Source organism: Rhinopithecus roxellana, chromosome 15, assembly GCF_007565055.1.
Source record: "Rhinopithecus roxellana isolate Shanxi Qingling chromosome 15, ASM756505v1, whole genome shotgun sequence".
Taxonomy (NCBI): Eukaryota; Metazoa; Chordata; class Mammalia; order Primates; family Cercopithecidae; genus Rhinopithecus; species Rhinopithecus roxellana.
The window spans coordinates 66,552,711-66,558,710 of NC_044563.1; the positions used below are offsets into that span (position 1 = coordinate 66,552,711).

Sequence of the window (6,000 nt, forward strand, 5' to 3'; positions counted from 1 at the left end):
TAAGTGCGAAAACTACAAAAACCCAAGAGGAAAATCTTTGTTACTATGGGTCAGGAACAGTCTTCTTAGATATGACACAGAAAATATGACCTAGAAAAGAGAAAAGCGATAAACTGGAAGTCATCAAAATGAAAGACTTTTAGTCTTTGGAAAACATTGTTAAGAAAATAAGACAAGCCACACATTGGGAGAAAATATTTGTAACACATCCATCTCTGTCCACGTTTGCTCACATTTCAATGTTAACTCTTAGCTTTACAATAAAATGGAAAGGATACCTTTTAACTGGGCATCACACTAACTGAAATAAAATTTGGTTCTGTGACCAAGGCAGAGAAGGGGAAGGCACACTGGCTAAGCAACCAAGAATGTGCTACATCTACCATATAAAATTATAAAAGAAAATAGAATCTCAGTAGGTGGTAACCAAGCAGGTCCCACAAGTCTGATCCTGTCTCCAGCAATGTAGTAAAGGCAGAACATCATCTCTGCCTCGGATTCCCATCTGTGCCTAACACAAAGGAAGCCAGGAGAGACACTGGGCACTGGCTGCCTTGCCATGCCTGTATGCTGGCACCTTGGACATTCCCAGGAGTCACTGTGCGCACACACACACAAAAGAGCTCATGTGCCGATCTGGAACGCACAGACTAAAGAGAAAAGGGCAGAAGAGGAAAGACCACCATGGGTGGAGCTGTCTACAAGCTGTGTGGAGGACATGGTCCTGAACTCAGCCTTCAACGTGAGGGATTTCAGGAAGCCAGAGGAAGGAGAGCGGGCCTTGGACTAGAGCATGGAAACAGGTGTTGGGGGCTCCCTTCAAGGACTAAGAAGGCCACATGCCCGACCACAGCAGGAGGGGTGTGCTGAGAACAGGAGTTGAAATTGCTCTGAGCCAGGTCAAATTGGAGGCTGAAAGTCAGCCAGCCAGGGAATTTGGGGCTTGATGACAAAGTGGGCTGGCTCTCCTAGAACCATGGGGTGACTTGATGAAAGCTGATTCATTCAGATCTGCTGCTTCTCCTCCAAACAGGGCCCTGGTGATGAACTTTCTCCACACCCACCTTCAGGGAAGATGCACTCACTCATTTCAGGGGAGGAACGTCCCTCTTGCTGCACCAGTCACAGGTATTGGTCATGGAGCACCAGGGCTCTCTACTGCAGAACCTCATGCAGCCTCGCACACTTTCTCAGCACAGCACCCAAAAAACATTACCAAGTAATCAGAATGGGCATTTAGGACACACCCAGCATGGTGGGGGCTGACAAACAAACCCTGCCCTTGTTCCCCCAACCCCACCCCTGCCTCCAGGGCCCCCCACTGAACATCTACCCCACCTCCATCGCCACCGTCATTTCTCTTCTGCTGTGTGTGTTCTTTCTTTAGGCAGCAGCTGTTTTTCCTGTCACTGCGTAATATTCATTTAAGCCTGATTTCACCTGGGAAAAATGCTGGAAATGCACCAGAATCCAGAGTGATGTGGTCATGACCAGATCTCTCCAGGACGACCTGGAAAGCTGAGTCCACTTGAGCTCACAGGACGGCTGGAGCTAGGCCAGAATGGAGAGGCCGCTGGTGGGCCATGCCCCAGTGACCCCAGCCTGAGGGATGGCAGCCAAGCTGGTGAGGAAGAGACAGAGGAGGACCATGTCAGAAACTCACAAGGACAAGTGAGGGGTCCTGGTGAGAGCGTAATGAGTTCAATCACCAGGGACAGCCCTGATCATCCATTGGTGTCCTCACCTGATGACTGGCAACACATTCTAAGGGTGGGTGTAAGGGTATGTGGCTCTTTCATCCTGGAGCCTCTTCCGGTCTCCCAGAGCTGCAATCACCTCAGCAAGCAAAGCAGAAGAAAAGAGGCCACTGTGTTTATGGCTGGGGTAGCTGCTCTCGTGTAAAAATCAGGGGGTGAAACAAGGTGCTTTTGAAACCTGTTCAAGGCCTCCTTCCCTCCCAGAACATCATCAGAAGAGAGATTTTGCCTCACGCTTTTCTCCCATGCATGTGTCTGTCTCAGAGTCGCCATGGCAACGCTGTGTATGTTTGCATGGCTGGAATGATCCAGAGATGGAAAACGAGGCCAGGGCGGACCAGAGCAGGGAGTCCAGCCGAAATTCCTCTCTGATCCTCTGCAGGCGATCCGTTAACAGAAAGCTCCCTTGCCCTTCTGAGGTTAGTCTCAGAGCCTGCTTCTGCCAACAGCTCACAGGAAAAAAATCACAACCCTCAACAGTGACTCCTGGGAACGTGCATCAAAACCTGTTTTCCCCTAACAGAGTTGTATCAGGTAGGGATTTGCCATGAGAATCCCCCAGGCCCTGAAGTCCAAGGTGCCAACACACAGGCATGGCAAGGCAGCCAGTGCCCAGTAGCAGAGGGGGTCCGGGGAACCACCCAGCACTTGGTGGGAGACAGCAGGTATGTCAGGAAGTGCTTTGCCACGTCTCACCTGTTTCCCTCATGCCTGACACTTCTTCTCTATGCCATGTGGACTTGGAGAACGAAGCTCTGCAAATCTGTATGAGACCCCTTTTGCTAGAGAGACCTGCACCTCATGCTGATTCTTCCTCGGAAGACAGCCGCAATGGGTGTTCTTAGCAATTCCTCAACAGACACAGCCAGCCTCTTAACCATTTATTTGTCTCTGAATCACCTCCCAACCTTTTCTCAAATTGTGGGAGCCACAAACTGGATGACAGGGAGGATTCAGCCCAGCGTGGAGCCCAAGGTGGGGCCAAGAACCCTATAAATGAAACTGATTTTTTGGCAAATCACATGAGCATATGCATAATGACCAGCATTTAAACCAGTGTCTGGCACATATTAGGTGCCCAAAAATATTTATTAAACAAATAAGTAAAGGTCCCATAGATAGCAGAGACATGGAAAGTGTTTCCCACCTAGAAGTTTGGTGAGTTTACTTTCAAGGGGTGCAGAAAGACTATTAAATAGGATGGGATGTTAAGCTAATTGTACTTCAAACCCACGCCTCCTCACTCCACAGCCCCGCCCCCTTACATAAACTGATTCTCACAAAAACTTCAGGAGCAGAGAGTTCAACATTTACTTGACCATGATCCACTTGGTAGATCTCAGTTGGCTGGTAGGGTGTATTTTTTCCACTCTGAGGGCCAAAGATTTTGGCAGATGGCAAATTGGGGTGAAGGGGAGACAGAGTAAGTTATATAAAACACCACCAACACTCTTCTCCTGTAGGTAGTAAAAACAGCTTCCTAGGTTAGCAGCACTGAGCCAAATTAAAAATGCACTGAAATGTATTTTACAGGATGGAGATACTGTTCTAAAAAGAACGTGAGCACTTTCCTGAATTTATATGCTGCTTTATTGCTGATCAGTTCTGCAGCAATCCAAGAACTAAGGTCATTCAGTCATTCAATGAATATCTGTAAATCTACAGCAATCATTCTCAACCAGAGCAATCTTGTTCCCTAAGGGGACATTGATAATATCTAAAGACATGTTTGAGTGTTGCAACTGGGGGAAGGATGCTAATGGCATCTTGGGGAGACCAGCTGCTAAACAACTTATAAGGCACAGAACAGACCCAACCAAAAGGCATCATCTGCCCCAAAATGTTGGGAAAACCTAGACAGCAATAGAAACACTCAGTAGCACAAAGTGAGGCATCTAAGCCCAGAGCCTCCGGGAAGGCTTAGCAGATGGAGTGATGAGTGCACTGAGACATGAAGAGAATGAGTAGGAAACATAATTAGGAAAGAAGTTCTCAAGCAGAAGGACCTACATAAGCCAAACCTGGAGATGAGCATTTAAAGAACTGCAAACAGAGCAGACATTCTCTTAACCACCCTTCCCTTGTATTAACTCATTTCCAAAAAAGGCCAGGTGCGGTGGCTCACACATGTAATCCCAGCACTTGGGAGGCTGAGGCAGGTGGATCACTTGAGGTCAACAGTTTGAGATCAGCCTGGCTAACATGGTGAAACCCCATCTCTACCAAAAATACAAAAAATTAGCTGGGCATGGTGGTGGGCACCTGTAATCTCAGCTACTCCGGAGGCTGAGGCAGGAGAATTGCTTGTACCTGGGAGGCGGAGGTTGCAGTCAGCCGAGATCTCTCCATTGCACTCCAGCCTGGGCAAGAGAGCAAGACTCTGTCTTAAAAAAAAAAAAAAAAAAAAAGTACTGACGAGTGCGCACACACAGCACAGGAGCGTGCGAGGCAGGGGGGTCTTTGTACTTCCACTCACCGGATGAGTTATATGCTTAGCAAGGGTCAGCTGTATTTGTTCCCAAAACTGTTTATGCCAGGCTTAATGTTATTTTAATTCTAGGACCTAAATAGGTATTATATAAACTCATGAAACATGATTACAAAAGAAAGTTACTATTTTTATCCTAGGTAGACTGTTTTGAAGAGACTTCATGAGTCTAAGTCCTAAAAAGAAAATGCTATCAAACCAGATATGGGAAAAACAACTGTAATAGTTTTGAGGAGAAAAGTTTTTCAAATGTAGAAGAATTATGCACTTACATTGCTTCATAAGTGTTCTTAAGTCTTGATCCATTTGTTATTAGAAATCATAAATAATCAATTATTGGTGTGGTTTGTGCAAAAAAGATGATTCCAAACACCAATCAAGTTACACTCTAAGAAAAGGTCTTGGCCCTGTTTCAAGACATTGCTGAATAAATACACATTTCTGTGCTTTGAGCTGAAGTAAAATACATATCACATGTATGTGTCATTTTTGTATGATTCCCTGTTTTACCCAAGTTTTTTTTTTTTGATCCATTTTTATTTTATTGTGGCAAAATATACACAACATAACTTTTACCATTTTAACAATTCTTTATTTTATTTTATTTTATTTATTTTTTGAGACAGAGTCTGGCTCTGTCACCCAGGCTGGAATGCAGTGGTGCAATCTCGGTTCCCTTCAGCCTCAGCCTCCTCGGCTCAAGTAATTCTCCTGCCTCAGTCTCCTGAGTAGCTGGGATTACAGACATGCACCACCACACCTGGCTAATTTTGGTATTTTTAGTAGAGGCGGGATTTCCCCATGTTGGTCAGACTGGTCTCGAGCTCCTGACCTCAGGTGATCCACCCACCTTGGCCTCCCAAAGTGCTGAGATTATAGTTGTGAGCATCGCACCCAACCAAATTTTTTTTTAATTTTAGGTTTGGGGGTGCACTTTCCAGGTGTGTTACGTGGATGGATTGTGTGAGGCGGAGGTTTGGGAGCACAGTGCACAGCAGGTCGTTTTTCAGCCCCTGCCCCTCTCCCTCCCTTCTTTTGGACTCACCTGGTATCTATTGCTCCCATCTTGATTTCCACTGTACCTGATGTTTAGCGCTCTCTTCTAAGTGAGAACAGGTGGTATGTGGTTTTTTTACTCGACATTTCTTTATTAATCTTCTCAGGTAGGACAGCTTCGGCCACATTTGCAGCTTCTGCCATATCTGGGTCCGACTGGGGCACAAAGCATGCAGAGGACGTGACAGTGGATGAGGAATGAGAGATGACCTGGGGTCAGACTATGAAAGGTCTTTTAAGCCATGATATGTCTGGACCTTGGTAAGTAATGGGAACCACTAAAACCTTTTTTTTTTTTTTTTGAGATGGAGTCTTGCTCTGTTGCCCAGGCTGGAGTGCAGTGGTGCAATCTCAAGTCACTGCAATCTCTGCTTCCCGGAGAACCATTAAAACTTTTTAAACAAGCCAGTGGCTTGACCACATAGCCTGTTTTAAAAAGCTATCCCCACGGCTCCAGTATGCTGACTGCAGACCAGAAGTCCAACTAGGAGGACCCTGAAGCAATTTGGGGTGCCTGTGATTGTTGAATAAAGGAATAGCACTGGGGATTCAGAGACAGGAATAGACTCAAGGGACGTTTAGAAATTAGTATCCATAGAACCCGGTTATTGACTGGACATCACATACAAAGGAGAGGCTAGAGTCAAAAACCACACTTAAGTTTGTAGCTTGGATACCTGAGTTTTTGGTTGTGATACC

The 6,000-nt window shown here is 46.0% G+C and overlaps 1 long non-coding RNA gene across 1 annotated transcript in view; it reads right to left on the reverse strand.

Annotated features, from left to right (window-relative positions):
* LOC104668209 overlaps window positions 1-1,673 on the reverse strand; it is a 44,417-nt gene extending 42,744 nt beyond the window's left edge. Inside the window, exon 1 of the long non-coding RNA XR_004053490.1 lies at window positions 1,441-1,673. This is a non-coding gene — a long non-coding RNA (uncharacterized LOC104668209). The remainder of the gene's footprint in view (window positions 1-1,440) is intronic.
* Between the last annotated feature and the right edge of the window lie 4,327 nt (window positions 1,674-6,000).